The sequence below is a fragment of the Amblyomma americanum genome, chromosome 10 (assembly GCF_052857255.1).
Source record: "Amblyomma americanum isolate KBUSLIRL-KWMA chromosome 10, ASM5285725v1, whole genome shotgun sequence".
Classification (NCBI taxonomy): domain Eukaryota; kingdom Metazoa; phylum Arthropoda; class Arachnida; order Ixodida; family Ixodidae; genus Amblyomma; species Amblyomma americanum.
Genome location: NC_135506.1, coordinates 26808794 through 26825883, shown reverse-complemented (window position 1 = coordinate 26825883; position 17090 = coordinate 26808794). Strand labels below are relative to the sequence as shown.

Genomic DNA, 17090 nt, shown 5'->3' with positions numbered 1-17090 from the left:
GCGAGTCGCAACAGGTCGCCAAGAGCACCTGTTGGCTTATTTGCAACATGACTAGGTTCTCTGCGCTTTTTTTTTCTAAAAAAGGGGGGCGGAGTGGGGGACAACTGGAACAAAAAGTAACTAGTAGCGTGACACCTCACGCTACCGAAAAATCTTGACGTAAGCACGTTACCCGTTGCAGTTCCGAAATGGTAACGAGTACGATACTAAGTTACCGAACAAAGCAACGCGTTGCCGGTAACGCCGTTACTTGTAAGGCGTTACCGCCATTACTTGTAAGGCGTTACCGCCAACACTGGTGGGGGCTTGTGATGTACGCACGGAACGAGCTCGGGAAAAGCAACCTAGAGCAACCGCCTGCCACGATTCGCAGGTGAAGGCTTCACACAGACAAACCTTGCCTGGTGACGTCAGTTCCTTCCAGCCAATAGGCATTATCCGTTCTGATGACGTCACGTCTCTCTCCAGCCAATGCGATTTCTCCGCTCTGGTCACGTCGCAGGGGGCGGCACCGCCTGTCAAGTGTCTCTAGTCCTATCAGTGTCCCTAGTCCTATCACCCAGTTGCATGCTTCAGGGAGCGCAGTCGCCGCTGTACCACTACGAAGAGTAAGCAGACCCGCAAGCGATCGCGACGCGAATGAAGTGCGAAACGCAGTGCTTCCGCTCCGTGGAGGCGCACGAGGCGTACCTCCGCGCACCGGGTGCCTCCTTTCGGTCAGGCGCGTGCTGGAGAAGGGACCACTGTCTCTCTGTGGGCGCTTCTTTTGTCTTTTCGGCGACCCAGGCTTCTTTCTTGCTTCTCCTGCCTGACTGTGTGCCGCTTTCCATCCAGTCTCTTGCCTCTCCGGTTGCGCGTGCCGTCCGAGCCACATTGTGGGTCGTCTTCTTTCGCTGTCCGGCCCGTTGTTTTTCGACGATGCTGCTGCTGCTGGCGCGCGCGCACGTTACGCCAGCTTGCGTCAGCGGACCACTCCGCCGTGTCTCGGGCCTTGACATCGTCTCGGGTTGACGAAAAAGAAACCGAAGCCCCTCGAAATAATGCCTGAATCTGCGTCTTTCCCAGTACGCGCGATGCAAGCTGCGATTACCGGGTTCGCCCACGTGGCACTCCGGCTTCCGCAGATGCTCGTCGGGTGGCGTTGTTACCTCAAACATTCTCGTGTACTGCGGGTTTGTGCATCCGTTACTGAGTTCTCCAGTAGTGAAACGGCCCGTTGCCAGGCTGTGTACTGCGTGTCCCTTAGTAATGATTAAGGGACATGTGTCCCTTAATAATTTTGGACGGAGGAGGAAAAACGTTATCACACCGAAAGGGTGTTTACGGCACTTAGGCCTCTGGGACCCTGCACGGCCCCACCGCACTCCGGCGTTCACGAGTCCATGATGGTTCGTGAGTCCGTGATGGTTCGTGAGTCCGTGAGGCTTCATGAGTCCATGATGGCTCATTGTGAAAGATCGTGCGTGCGTCCTTTGCCGTGTTATTTATGTGCACTTTCCTTCCTTCCTTCCTTCCTTCCTTCCTTCCTTCCTTCCTTCCTTCCTTCCTTCCTTCCTTTGTTTTTCTTTTCTTCACAGCTCATAGCGGCTTCTTTCTGACGACGTGTACCATTTAACAGTTGCGCGTGACCTAAAACCCGTCACAGAAGCTGCGCGCAGTCATTGCGCGCGTTGCAGAAGGACATTTCCTTATCCATTGCCACTCCGACGGCCAGGATGAGGCATCTCTTCGGCATCCGCTGCGCCATAGAGTGAACGGGACGGGTGTCGTTTATACTTGGCCCAGGTTACTGGTACGCGTCTGCTCCAGGCGTCGGTATACACGCGCATTCGGGGGGAGGCTGTGCCAGGAGCGTCGCTTCTTTTCCGCCGCTTCGCACAGCGGGCTTTGGCCATACGAACCGAGCATAAGAGCAACAAGGTTATAATAAAAAAACCCGCGTTAGTGTAAATATCGGCGTCGGGGCGTCGGATGCACCGGACGGCGGCGCCTTCGCGAAGAATGTGTCCTTGATTGACTAAAGCAGCGACTGGCGTCGCGGCGTGCGCGCAAAACATCGGCGGTCCCCCCCTTGCACCGTCACGCAGTGTGCGCCAACTTCTCCTCATTCCCACTTTCCTCCACTTCTTTCCCATGGCTTTTCTGCCTTCGCTCTCTCTCTCTCTCTCGTATGTTTTGCCTCAGCCCCCACAGATTCTTTGGGCCGCACGTTTCCCGTACTTTTTCTTTCTTATCTATCTCTCGTACTACCCATTGTTTTTCGGATTGTGGACATTGAGGGAGAATTCAATGCACGCCTGTCGGCATTGGCTGCCCGTGCCGCTTAGGTTGTGGCGGCGACGTGGGCGAGAGCCGGCGGCCGTTGGGCCCGCGCGTCTCGAAGCATCGGCATCGCGTGTTCATTGTAAATGTGTGTCTCTCCCTTGTCAAGGTCGCTGCTGACGAGCGGTATGCTCGCGTCAGTTCTTAGGTGCGTCAGCGGTTTCCATCGGCCCCTTAGCTTTTTATTTTTATTTCGACGCAATATATCTGTTTTTCACTTTGCCCAACTTTATATTCTCGTCGAGCCCCGCGTACGTGTTTCTCCTATCGTTTTGTTTTGTTTTTTAAACCGCGACTCCAGCAGTCCAAATGCGATTGGAGATCGCAGAGTGCTCAGACGCTTTCACCCACTTAACCTCGGCATGAATCGTGCGATGATATGGCTGTCCCGAGCAGCCTTCCCAAAATGGTAGCTTTGTTTGTGTCAGCGGTGTGCACTCATGGCGGCTCAACTGAGCATCACGTTTCCTTGCGCTTTGCGGTGGGTTTGTGTGCAGCTAATGTTTTCAGTTGGCATTCGGAGCCCTTACTGAGGCGATTTTCGAACCAGGACCTGCTATCTTCCCGAGGGCGCTGCGATCTGCGTTTGGGGCAATCGCCCGTGTCGGCCCAGATGAGCTTTGTTCTCTCAGCATCCGGTGTCCTAATCTCAACGCCTTTTGGTGGATGCGTGCAGGTCGCGAACTCATCTTAGGTCGATGCATGATACCGCACAGGCAGGCCACTTTTCTTGCTGCATGGTTCCGGGGCCCGTGTTAGGGGAACATTGCTATCGTGTCCGTGCCACGACCTGCCGCCCGTGTAGGGGGACGACCTGCAATGAGCGTTCGTGGCATGCGTCCCTTCCGCCACGCCGCTGTTGTATGTTCTCGCAAAAAAAAAAAAAACGTTGGAGGACTCCCGCGCTGAGCTTATGAGTTGACGCTTACGCCGTCTGGGGCATCATCTGATGCGACTCTAGAATTCCTTTTTTTACTAGATTCCTTTGTTAGGACGACCGTATACACCGATACTTAGCGTCAGCAAACATTGGGTTTCGATTCTGAACAGTTTTGCTCCTCTGAACGCATTTTTAATTTTTTTTCTCAATTGTTTCAGTTAATTGAACAATTGCACACTCTAAATTGTCTTAACTAGCATCATCGAGCATTCGCTTTTCATTGTTATAATTTTGGCACCTTTGAACCCACACTTTTTCAAAATTATCATTTCTTTAGTTAATCAATTAATTAAATGATTTCATTAACTCGTCATCGCCAATCACACAGCAATCAATCACTAGAAGCACAAATTACCATGACACGATTTTTTTTTTTACGTAGGCCCCGATTATTTCCGACAAGCGGTGTCGACTACTGCCATGCCGACGGCTTTTCGAGCGAACGAGCCGCTTAGGCTATCGCGTAAAAATAGTGTACGCGGCTTTCCTTTACTGAGCCATAGGAGCCAATTTCAATCCCGGCCGCGGCGCGCCCGTTGTTTCAAAACGCAAAGGTGCCCGCCCGTGTGCTGTGCGACATATCATTAAAGAACCCCGGGTGGCGCAAGTTAATCCTGAGCCCTCCGCTACGGGGTCCCCCATGTACCGTATGCGTCGCTTCGGCACTTGAACTCCCACAGTCTGAATTTATTTGTTGTTTGCAGGCTACTAGAAATACCACTATGGCTGCTAAAGAACTTCCATGGTTAGGATCTTCCTATACGTAACGCAGAATGGTAGTCGGTACTTGAAACGCACCCCGCCCTGTACCTCGTGAGAGCACCTGCTCAAAGGGCCAAATTGTGCACCCAGTCGGCACCATCACGTCTCACCGCACAGGGCCAGCTTTCAACTGAGGCGCACTGTATACGCCGACGTTAGCCAGCGTAGAGTGAAGTTTCTGTGCATCTGTTGCCGCAGTATATTACTGCCGCTTCTAGCCCTGCAACTCTCTGACGCATGTCTACTTCCCAACAGATATGCCATAGCCGTGACCGCAAGTTAGAGCCGACCGACTTAAGTGGATTAATTTGACGGCGGCCGCTCCGAGGGGGCGCTGCCTGCTGCAGTCATCGACATACCCAGCCCCGCGTCCATCGTGTGTTTGGCCGCCTCACTGTCCAGTCATGCCCGGTACGCCCAAGTCTCAGCCGATGGGCGCGAATTCCACGTCGTCCAGGACGAACTCGCAGCAGGCTAGTCCAGCGCAGAAGAGCTTGGACTTTTTTGTGGCGAAGATGAGCCCTGGCCCTTCCCGGGGTGAGTATATGGGTGGCAGCGTCTCGTTCGGTTTGCTTTTGTCTCCACCCAAAACCTCTTCTGTGGGGAAGTACGAACGCTTGCAGTCATTCTAGCCAAGCCATTAGTTCGTGTTTTGTTCACCAGCCTGCGCGTCGAGCGACTTAAGTTTGCTTTTGGCTCCACTCAATACCTTTGCGGTGGTGAAGCACGAACGCATGTAGTCATTCTAGACAAGCCATTAGTTCGTGTTTTGTTCACCAGCTGGCGCATCGAGCGACTTAAGTTTGCTTTTGGCTCCACTCAATACCTTTGCGGTGGTGAAGCATAAGCGCATGCAGGTATTCTAGACAAGCCATTAGTTCGTGTTTTGTTCACCAGCTGGCGCGTCGAGCGACTTCAGTTTGCTTCTGGCTCCACTCAACACCTTTGCGGTGGTGAACCATGAGCTCATGCAGGTATTCGAGACAAGCCATTAGTTCGTGTTTTGTTCACCAGCTGGCGCGTCGAGCGACTTCAGTTTGCTTTTGGCTCCACTCACTCAATACCTTTGCGGTGGTGGAGCATAAGCTCATGCAGGTATTCTAGACAAGCCATTAGTTCGTGTTTTGTTCACCAGCTGGCGCGTCGAGCGACTTCAGTTTGCTTTTGGCTCCACTCAATACCTTTGCGGTGGTGAAGCATGAGCTCATGCAGGTATTCTAGACAAGCCATTATTTCGTGTTTTGTTCACCAGCCTGCGCGTCGAGCGACTTCAGTTTGCTTTTGGCTCCACTCAATACCTTTGCGGTGGTGAAGCACGAACGCATGTAGTCATTCTAGACAAGCCATTAGTTCGTGTTTTGTTCACCAGCTGGCGCGTCGAGCGACTTCATTTTTCAGCATATCCACGAGAGCAGGCGGTGAAAGTAGCGTATTTTTTGTTTATTTAATGCGTGGTGCTTGATCGATTCCGGCCTGAATTTTGTAGCTTGTTTTAGAAAAGAATCTTAAAAGAGTCTATCTAGCTTGCACCCGAACCGCGTTACGCTGATATCGCGGGCAGTGAAATTAGAGGAGTGAATGAACGGGTCCAGAATCAAATCAGAAATGTGCGCCTTTCGGCCGCTGTTTTTCATTTCAATTAAGAGCAATTTTTTTACGGCAGTATTGTGTATTCACAGGCCGCAAGAAAGCCTGTGCGTTAGTTTCCTTACAAAAAAAAAGCAATAGTTAATTTTTTGCATACACAAAATTACTTACAAATTGTGAAAATATTTGAAAAAAACATATTCAAAACACCAAGGTTTCTGAAATTAACACAGAAAAGATCGTGGAGTAATTTTCGTTTTCGCAATAAATTCGGGATTAAAAAAAACGGTATCTTCAAAAAAAAAAACGCTAAGGCACCCGTGTGCTGTGCGATGTCAGTGCACGTTAAAGATCCCCAGGTGGTCGAAATTATTCCGGAGCCCTCCACTATGGCACCTCTTTCTTCCTTCTTTCACTCCCTCCTATATCCCTTTCCTACGGCACGGTTCAGGTGCCCAACGAAATACGTGACAGATACTGCGCCATTTCCTTTCTCTAAAAACCAATTATTATTATTTTAATTAGTACCGCTCACTGATTCTGCCAGAAGAACATGTTGGAACACGTGCTATAACAAGCTCATTGTTCTGCGAACTATTGTTTGTTGCGTTCGCTAGCTATCATAAAGTTTAGCACCCTGTTTTCGAAATGATAGACGCTAAGCTCTCCTGAAACGAAGAAATCAGTGCTAGTCATAGCTAACAAAAAAGTGCCTTCCTGAATAAAGTTTCTTGCTCTTCTGTCGGAAGTGTATTCCCACAGACTTATACCGGCCTCTAATGATATTATTCCTGCTTATTGCATTGTGCCCACGCATTGCGTTGGGCTTCGCTCACAAATTGCAAGTTGTGTACCCCGGAGTTCGTCCATACCCAGAAGCGGTGGCAACGACGGAGACAGACCTTGGACATAAATTGACTGCTGTCGAGGACGTGCATCCTGTCGACAGATGCAGTTGGAATTTGTACAGGCGATGCTGCCGAGCAGGAGTTAGTCCCTGCCGAGAAAAAAGTCGCAGACGACCAGTGCGATTCGTGCCGTAGACTGTGTGTTAGCATTAGTGTTCTCCCCTGACCGGGGGGAGCTGTAATCCATCAGTCACCATGTGAAACGTCGCAGCCCTTTCCCTCCCTCACTCTGATTGGTGACTGCGGTTTCTTACTGGCCAACCACCGAGCAGCCCTCTTCCGCTTTCTCCCTCTCCTCACCCTTCTTCTCTTTTGCTATCATTTCCTTCTCGCCAGTTTGCCATAGTTGACCCCATTCCTCACCCCTCAGAGGAGGAGTGGGAGGCTATTCTGCTCGGAGCTTATCCTGAGCGTCAGCACTGGCTGGTAGGGAGGGCCATCGCGGTAGCAATAACCAGTGGACTACCGGACTAGGCGGCCCACCCTCGTATTCTACGAATATTCGGCAAATAAAGATGTTTTCAATCAATCAATCGCCACTTTGCCTTCTCTCTCCCAGGTTTCATACGCCGCCAACGCCGGACACATTTTGCGCTAAGGGGGGTTCTAATGCTAACGCATTGAAAGGAACGCAGCACAAGGAAATACAAACGAGCTAAAAGCATTCTGGTTTTAGCGTTAATTCTATAGTCGGGTACAACTCAAGAACGGAGTGGCTTTTGGCCTTCAAATGACCCACTTCCAGACAATGGCGTCGGCCGATTTTCATGACCCTGCTAGCGTGACAATGCCGGGAGCGACGCGACAATGCAGAGAGAGGACTGTCCGCTACCATGGAGGCCATGAGCAAGGTCATGAGAATCGGCCGATACAATTGGCAAGAAGGGGATCATTTGAAGGGAAGAAGCTGTTTCGCTCTTGAGTTGTATCCGACTAATAGCGCCGTGCATTGTGTATTACATAGCGCGGGATGGCGATTTTTTTTATCATCGCGCAGGTCATGAGCACGCGACGACCTCGTCGACTGCACTGTTCGAAAGTGTGAAGACTGAAGACTGCGGGGAGACCGCCTTTGGCTACCTAGCAGAAGCGAGCACCTCTGAAACGTTTGCCGAACATGACTACGCGTCGCACTCGTCGTCTTCAGCCACAAGCACTGTCGGCGCTGCCATGGCAACGAGGCCCAAGACTTCCGGGACCAGGAGGGGGAAGGGCAGCAAGCATTGTGGGAGTTCCGGCAAGAAAGTTTCGCGGAAGTCCACTTCGGTCAAGGACGGCGCACCTCCTGCCAAGAGGAAGAAAACGAAAACCGGTCGTTCTTTGACCGTGCCTCTACGTGAGTGTGTGGCCGGGGACGTCGACAGGAATGTGACCTGGTGCAAGCAGTGCCGGAAGAGGCTGAATCCTCTCGAGATAATTTTCTTTAACGTAAGCACAGTTAACCCTGTAATCACTATCATTTCAGTATAGTCGGATATGACTAGAAAGCGAAGAGTTGAATGGCACTCAATGGCGGCCTTCCAGCCATCGACATCAACAGGTTGTTCTGACGCCGGGGTTAATCTATACCTAACCCCTGGCAAAACTTCTTGCACAAGCAAGCGTCCATGATTTCACGGTACCAGGTGCAAGGTAATTAACCACGACGTCTTGACAACCGGTCGGCGCCATTGGCTGGAGGGTTACCTTTGATGGGCATTCGCCTCTTTGTTCTTGAGCTATATCCGATTGTAGTTAATAGTGTGGAAACTGTTCCCTATAAAAATCACAACTGTTATCTGAAATTTCTTTTGCTTCCCATTTATTTTTTCTTCTTCTAGGGTGACTGCGAAGATGCAGTGGAAGAGCCCATTGCCCTCACCGACCGATGCTGGACGTCGTCTTTGTGCAGCCTGGACCAGCTCATGGAGCAACCTCAGTTCAAGATCACTCAGTTCACCGTTTACGACGAACACCGGTCATGTGTGCGCATTCGACGACGGCCTCATAGAGGCTGACGTCCCACTTTACATGAGCGGCTATGTCAAGAGCATTTGCGCTGAGGACCCTTGCATCCAGGACAGCATAGCCGTCGCGAGGGCGGGACCCGTCGTGTCCTGGTGGACCACTGGCTACGACGGCGGCTCCAATATCGTGCTAGGCCTAACTACTCAGTTCGCCGAGTACATACTCATGGCTCCCAGCGCCCAGTACGAACCGTACATTAAGCGCATGGAAGAGAAGATCTACCTCATTAAGGGCATCCTTGAGAAGCTCATAGAGTGCGACGGCGCAGTGGGGTTTGACGACATGATGAGCCACCTCGAGTCCCTGTATCGCCCGCCGCGTGATTGTGAGCGCTTCTCGCTGGAGACCTTGCACAGGCACTCGCAGTTCCTGCTTGATCATATACAGGCCTATGACTCTGCCGGCGTTGTCGGGGACGACACGCCGCTGATGGACAACGGGTTCGTCTACGAGCTGATGCGCGTCACTGGAGTTGTCCCGAGGGAAGTGAGCAAGGGGAACATGCGTCCCCTCGGACTGCGGAAGGTACCTAAGAGAACCGATTTGTCGGCGGCGTTTGTGATGCAGCTGTAGAGAGAACGCTAGAAGACCTGTTCAGAGGCAGGGACCAGTCGGCAAAGATACTGGGCGTCCCAAGGAAGAACAGGTGCAATTTGTGCGAAGCTTGTCTCGCTCAGGATTGCAGGGTCTGCACGTTCTGCCGCAACATGAAGAAGCACGGAGGAAACTGGAACCATGAAGCAGTGCTGCGTCCGCAGGCAGTGCCAGCAGAGGAATCCTCGATGTAGCGAAGACCACTTGGGCGTGGACGACGATGGACCGCGAAGTGTCAAATCTTCTGAGGGAACCCTTGCCGAAGAGGGTATTTTTCAGGAAATCCGCCGCAAATTCTTTCGCAGTCGTGAAAAACGCGAAGCTGCCGCAGGAAGAACCGTATTTTCGTCTTGCAGGATAGGAAGCGGGCTGAACGTGAGTGTCGGAAGGGACATACTCGTCATGTCCTCATCACCTGGCAAGCGCTACCTTGGCCGCGTCATGGAACTTTACGAAGACCGTGAAGGAAATAAGTTTGCTCACGTGCTTTGGTTCAGGCAATACGAGGAGACCGTCTAGGCAGTTCCTTTGCTGGTTGCAGGGGCGAAGTGTTTTTGACGACGGAATGTGAAAGCGTTTCTTTGGCGGCTGTAGTTGACGTCTGCTGTGTTGTTGTTCTCTTAGGTGACGATGCGTCGTGCCCGTCTGCGCTGAGGAAAAGAGGTTCTACTGCAGGTTTCTTTGCGATGTCGCGACCTGCACTTTCGTGGGCACTGCAGTCTGTGACATTGACCTGTCGTTGCGCCCAGTCTCAAAGTCCGCCCACGGCACATACGTATCGACATAATGACTGCGTCTTTGTAAAGCCCGACGCTGTTCCTTTACCTCTGAAGTCAAGCGTAAAGGTTACAGCTTCTGAAGCTCCGTCTGCCGGAGAGGCATTAAGTGACGAGTTCACGGAAAGATACAGGAAGAACTTGTGTGCTCCGAAGATAGAGGTCCCAGAATTACCTTCTCCCTATCGGATCTGCCGTGTTGTCGCTAACCGAGCAGGCAAAGGTAAGCTCAACACAACTGGAACGATCATCGTCCAGCCCTTCTACAGAGACTGCGAAGTTCGCAAGGCTTCCAGGGACAATATTCGTTTGTTCCTTTCGACAGAGACATTTTCGATCCCTACCGAATCCGTCGTTTCTCCCTGTGAGGTGGTTTACAGCGAAGGTGGCTGCTTGGGAAACTGCTTCGACATGGTGCGGCCGCCATTCTACTTCTCGCAGTGCTACAACGGGAGAACGGGTGTCCTCTCAGAGCCATCTAGCAAGGAGAAGAGCATTGGCCTCTGTCTTGTTTCCAAAGTGGAGAAGACTCACAGAACCCTCAACAGTGTCGACGTGTACGGTGGCTGCGGGGGTCTGTCCCTCGGTCTAGCTGAAGCCGGCGTAGCAGTTCCTATGTTGGCAGTCGGCGATAACGAGCACCATTTGAACACATTCAACGAGAACTTCGACCATAGGCCGCACTTCACCGCTGTCCTTCGAAGGTACTGAAGCACCTCCACACTGCCGGGATGACCGAAATCCTCGGAGGCCCTTGATAAGGAACAGATCGACTTGGTGTGTGGGAGCCCGTCCCTTCGAATCTCATAAGAGCTGCCGATTTTTACAGGGATGTGACAAACAGGGGCTTAGGAATTCCAACTGGTGACTTTTCTCGGATTCTGCGCCTTCTTTGATCCTTCGTACGTCGTCCTCGTTGCCGAGAGGTGCTCCGTCCGGTACCATAACGGCGACGGCCTTGCCTTGGCTCTCAAGTGCCTTCTGGACCTTGGTTACCAAACGTCTTGCAGCATGCTGCAGGATGGCTGGCTATGGCATGCCGCAGAGACACCGGCGCTTCGTCATCTTTGGTGCGAGGCGTGGCCGAGCAAACCTGCCAGCTTTTCCTTTACCGACTCACGCCTTCGAAGTGCCCGAGTGTCACCTATCCTTTGCTGTGAACGGTCGCGCCTACAGCAGTCCTCTGAGTTTGACCTCTGCTGCTCCCTACCAGAGGACCACCTTAAAGGATGCGATCGGTGACCTCAGTGATCCTGAGGCGCAGTGTGGCGCAGGTTTGTCAGACTTCTCTCAATGTCACCACCGAACGGCCCAGTCGACTACGACTGCAACAAAAGCTGTCGCCTTTGTCCCAGGCTAGGATCGCCGCCATCCCCAAGGTCGCTGGATCGGACTGGCGCGACCTTCCCAACCGGGAGGTTGAGTTGACCGATGGAACCACCGCCTATCGCCTCATCTACACGCACCTCTGCTCGGCGAGCCCCTACGTGCATCGTCGCGGGGTCTGCCCATGCGCCGAGAATGACAAGGCCCTGTGCGACCCCATGTGCCGCCAGGAGAACACCTTCATCCCTTGGAGCCTGGTGCACACGGGTCATCGCAGTGGCCAGTGGGCCGGCGTCTACGGTAGGCTGCAGTGGGACGGATACCTGCACGGCGTCGTGGCGAACCCGGAGCCGCTGAGCAAGCAGGGGCCTGTGATCCATCCCGACAAGGACAGGGTCATCAGCGTAAGGGAGTGCGCCAGAATTCAAGGATACCCGGACGACTACAAATTTGTAGGCCCTCTGCCTGAGCAGTACAAGATGATCGCAGTCAGCGTGCCACCTCTGCTTGCGCAGGCGCTCGGCAGAGAAATGGCCAAGGTTCTGCAGAAGGAAATCACGGGCGTTGCAACCTGACTTGTTTCTGTGTGCATAATACTTTGCTCATAGCTGCTTACATCGTATGTGTATTGAGATGAGAGATTACACGCTCAGTTTGGAATCCTACCTAAAGTGTTTCCCTGAGAGGACGGTTCTTCAGATTTAGATATTTATTTTGTGTGCGTCCCGTTTATACTGTCAAGTTGACAATGCTTGTAAAGGCTGTGTTTACTTACTGCCGCGTCTGTCAGGACGCGGCTAGTGGCCGTTTTGCTGCATACGCACATTTTTTTTTGTTTTCAGTTGGGTTTGAGTCAGCCCAGCTGTAGATTCTTTGATATTGTGTGATTTTATGAATAAAGTTTTTAATGCTGTTTATTGGCTGTGTCATAGTTATTGCATGCTTGCCTCGTATGCTATCGCAAAGACCGACTTCAATAAGATCGTAGTTTCAGGTAGGTATGTGAGGTTTCAACTTCTGAAGCGACGTTTTTTCAGCAATTTGGTAAGTGGCGTTTAATGCCCCAAAGCGACACTGGTTATGAAGGGCGTCGCATTGGATGACTCGATTAATTTCAGCTGCTTGCGGTTATTTAATGAGCGTTAATGTAGCAGAGCACACGGGCGCTTTTGCATTTCGCCGCCATCGAAATGCAGCGCCGAAGCCGGGATTCGAACCTACGACCTCGCGCCCAGCAGCCGGACGCCAGAGGCGCCAAGCCACCGCGGCGAGTATGGGCGTACTTGACTAACAAATTTCGTGTCGCCGAACAAGTTTCTCAGCATTTCGTCATTGGGTTTACTTCTTCGTTTTTAAACTGTTTAGTAGTAGTAAGTGGTTTTATTAAAACAATAAAAGGAAAAGATTTTTGCTAGCCCCGGCATCTGCCAGCGATACTGAAGCACCTGAGCTGGGCCAGCGGAAATAGAAAAGCAGGCAGAGGGGAGAAGATGGTCAAGCAACCGAAAGTTAAATGCAAGGAGTGTGAGGCGTCGATGAATTTGAAAGAAACGCGGTTCGAATCTGTGGAGTAGGCCGAAGGCGCGGATTTTATGTGCAATTGCTGCGTATTAAGTGCACGCCTGGACAGGGCTGACGAAGCGAACACCAGCCTAGCGTTATGTATTGATGCTCTAGAAAAAAGCTACAGGTAGAGGGGGCAGAGAAGCGCAAACTCCAAGAGCAGCTTAGTGAATTGTTGGAAGCAAAAACGGCTGACACCGCCATGCGAAGTCACAATAGCGGACATTCCAGCGCCAGCCGCGTGGATGGGGCCTGTACTGGCTTGGACAGCAATAGGAAAGTAGGTCAGGCAGGTTCAGACAGGAACTATGCACATGTGGCAGCTAGGAAGTCTGGAGGCGATGGAGAGGAGGCGACAAGCTAACCCCAAGGAATGAGGTCACAGTCAATGATAAGAGGCTGGTTTAGGTTTATGGGGGTTTAACGTCCCAGAGCGACTCAGGCTTTGAGATGCCGTCGTGAAGGGCTCCGGAGATATCGATCACCTTTGTTTCTTTAACGTGCACTGACATCGCACAGCACACGGACCTCTACAATTTCGCTTCCATCGAAATTCCACCACCGCGGCCGTGATCGAACCCGCGTCTTTCGGGCCAGCAGCCGAGCGCCATAACCACTCAGCCACCGCGACGGCTAATGATGATAAGAGGCAGCATAATCCGGAAGTTAGGATGGAGGAAGGGAATACCCTATTGCTTATAACTCCAAGGAATGAGGTCACAGTCAATGATAAGAGGCGGCATAATCCGGAAGTTACGAGGGAGGAAGGATATGCCCTAGTGCTTATCGGTGGTGACTCAAATATGAGTAGGTGCAAAAGAACTATAGTGGAGCCTGTAAAGGGTGATAAGCGGGTAGAAGTCTGGGCGTTCCCAGGCAGGACAATGGACACAGCACTGAGAGAGAGAAGCTAGCTCCAAGGAATGAGGTCACAGTCAATGATAAGAATGTCGCAGAGCGCAATTTGGTAGTGGTAGCGGCGGGGCTATATGTCCTGAATGGTGGAGCCGCAAAAGTAGTGGAAAGATTAGCGGAAGAAGTTGACGATTTAATGACGATAGCACAGCAAGTACAGATCGTAGTGTGCACAGTGCCAGAGGTGCAAGGACGGAATGGAGAAATCGCCAAGGACGTTGTGGCTGTTAATCGAGAGATAAGGAAGTTAAGCCAGCAGAAAGGCTTTGAAGGGGCAGACATATAGAGGGAAGCGCATAGAGCAGGCTTTGGCGTAGGCTTTACACGAGGTGGCATCCACTTTAATGGAAGGCTAGGAGCCGAGATCGGCTGCCGCCTGGCAGGCCAGGCAGTAGCTTTTTTAGGGGGTCCACTGCGGCTCAGGGCGTACGGGTATGTAGAAGCAAAGTAGAAAGTGTAACGATGGAGGCTGACGCCAATAAAATGGCCACTAGGTGGTCCAGGAAGAAAACTACAAAAAAGGAATTTGACACCAGGATCAGGTGCACAAACATGCAAGGCGGTAGAAAGCGAAATAGAAATAGAACAGCAGTTAAAGGACGAAGAAGTAGGTGTGTACGCGCTATGCGAGACACATCTCAGGGATCTAGAAGACCCACCGTTTATTGATGGCTACGTCTGGGAAGGGAGCAACAGAACAACGACAAAGAGGAAGGGAGGAGGAGTAGGTACGCTGATACATCAAGGAACAAATTGGCAAAGAATAAAGTCAACTTGCAAGGAACATCTCTGGGTATTAGGTACAATTGCCGGTAAAAGGACATGGCTAGGAGTAGTTTATTTAGGGACAGGGGACAAATGCAGGCAGCAGAACAAGGATCTAGTTCAATGTCTCAATGACGATATAAAGCAGTTTGGAGAAGGCGCCGACGTTATTCTGCTGGGTGACATGAATGGCCACATAGATGATCTGGATGGATGTACAGATTGTAACCGGAAGTTGATGCTAGACTTCTGTGAGCGACACAACCTAGTTGTTGTAAATAGAGAAACTAAGTGTGAAGGACAAATCACGTGGTAATCCCGTAACAGGCAAACGACCATTGACTATTGCTATGTCGCAGGGGATATATAGCAAGCTCGCAATAATGGAAATAGACGAAGAGGGGAGGTACAGCCTTGGAAGTAATCATAAGCGTACTAGTCTACAGTTGAGAGCCCTGCTCAAACGAGAAAAGCAGGGAAGTCAGAAAGAGTACGAAAAATTAAATGGCGAACAAATAGCGGCCGGCACAGAGGAAGCAATAGAGACACATCCCATGGAAAAGTGGGATTATAATCAGAACTACTCATTAGTGCAAAAATAGAATTAAAAGGAGTAAACCGCTGGAGAGGAAAGAGGAAGCCACGAAGTTGGTGGAATAAGGAAATCAGAGAGGCCATCGAACAACGACGGTTGGCACCACGAGAACACAGAGAAGCAAAGAGGGCGCAGTTATCTGAAAAGGAAATAGGCCAAAAATGAGAATCTTATCGAGAAAAGCAACAAGTGCAGGTCCTTGTCCAGGCTAAAATAAAGCAGTCCTCTGATCGCTGGCTGGCTGAAGTTCGCGATGCAACTAAAGGGGGGTCAACAAAATTCTGGAACCATATAAGGTGGCTGGCTAAATCTAATCACAGAAAGCAGGAACAGATTCACTATGCCGAGCGAAAATGTTTAGAGGGAGATGACGCTATGAACTACGTTGCGTCAGTTATAGCTGAGTCATTTAGGAAAGACGACAGGGTAATCGCCCCAAATGTGGGAGCAACACAGGATAGCACAATAGAAAACAGCTTAGAACTGACCAATCTTAACTGGAAAAGAGCGGAAGCAAATATTCCAAAATGAACGTCCGCAGGGATAGAAGAAATTCCAATCAAGTTAATGAATTTGGCCCAAGAGGCAAGGAAACGCTGATGAAAGCATTGGAAGAAGACATAACAAATAAGCAAATTCTGCACAGCTGGAAACAGAGTAAAATGAATTTTATTTATAAAGGAAAAGGCGATAAGTCTAACATAAAATCCTTCCGACCGATTACGATAACATAAGTTATATACAGGCTGGCGACGCCGGCGGTAAAATTAAAAATGCAGTCATTGGTAGAACAAATACAAGGTCATGAAATACCTTGAGTGACCGAATACAAATATCTCGAGGTATGGCTAAACGAAGGGCAGATGTACACGGAAATGCACGAGCAGTCTCTCATAGCAAAAGGGCGGAGAGATGCCGGGATAATGAAACATAGGGCATTGTGGGGGTACAACTGGTATGAAATACTGAGATATTTGGAAAGGAATAATGGTGTCGGGGCTTACTTTTGGGAATGCGGTTCCGGCAGAAATTCAGTCTAGATTAGAAGTAAATCAGAGCTGTTGGGAGATTAGCGCTAGGTGCCCACGGGAAAACCACTAACGACGCAGTACAGGGGATATGGGCTGGGCAACGTTCGAAGCACGAGAAGCTCAGAGTAAAGTACTATACGAAGAACGCCTGAGGAAATTGGGTGATAACCGGTGGGCAGCTAAGGTATTTAAATACCTGTACAGAAAGAGCGTTGACACACAGTGGCGGAAACGAACTAGAAAGCTGGCCAGTAAATATGCCCGATACGAGGCCGGAGAAATACAGAGCATTAAACGACAGGATAAAAACACGGAAGAATTGGAGAAATTCAATGGAAAAGAAGCATAGTGTCGAACTATATTGATACTGGAAACAGCAGATCAGAAAGGAAGCGTTTTATGATAACTCAAGAGGAAATGCCCTAGTCTTTGAAGCTATAGGTCAGGATGTCTTAGAACGCGCAGCTACAAAAAGAAATTTAACGAAGAAGACGACACATGGGCTGTGTGTGGCAAATCGGTAGACACAAGAGAACACCTCATACTAAAATGGGATGGTATCCATCCCGATGTCGATGCTGGCACTGTCAATCTAAGGCCCTATGGTTTAGAGATAACAATAATAATGTAAATAAACCTGCGGTGGAAATTAGCAAAAAACTATTGGAAGATTGTTGGCTCGAAAGCAGAGGTGACATAAGGTTAGAAGTATAGGAAAACGTATTTAAAGAAAATGGCGAATTTTAATAACTTACAACACAGTTAAACAAAAATAAAGGGAAAAAAGCTGGGCATGGTGGCAATTGCCATCACCCCGTTTCAAAGGCGACGCTCCTACCTTCCATCCACCCATCCATACGTTGTCACTAGTCATCTGCGCATTCTACTGTGAGTATGCCACGGATCTGCCTGGAGAACACTCGGACCGAAAGAACGTACTAGGCGACAGGTGTACCCACACAGACGCACATTTAACCCTACGTGACACAAACACTAGCA

The 17090-nt window shown here is 50.5% G+C and overlaps 1 pseudogene across 1 annotated transcript; it reads left to right on the top strand.

The window, feature by feature from the left end:
- Positions 1-4284: 4284 nt before the first annotated feature.
- Positions 4285-12139, top strand: LOC144107820 (DNA (cytosine-5)-methyltransferase PliMCI-like; annotated as a pseudogene). Its single transcript, XR_013309400.1, has 3 exons — positions 4285-4561; positions 7517-7947; positions 8340-12139. The product of XR_013309400.1 is annotated as a DNA (cytosine-5)-methyltransferase PliMCI-like (transcript).
- Positions 12140-17090: the final 4951 nt, after the last annotated feature.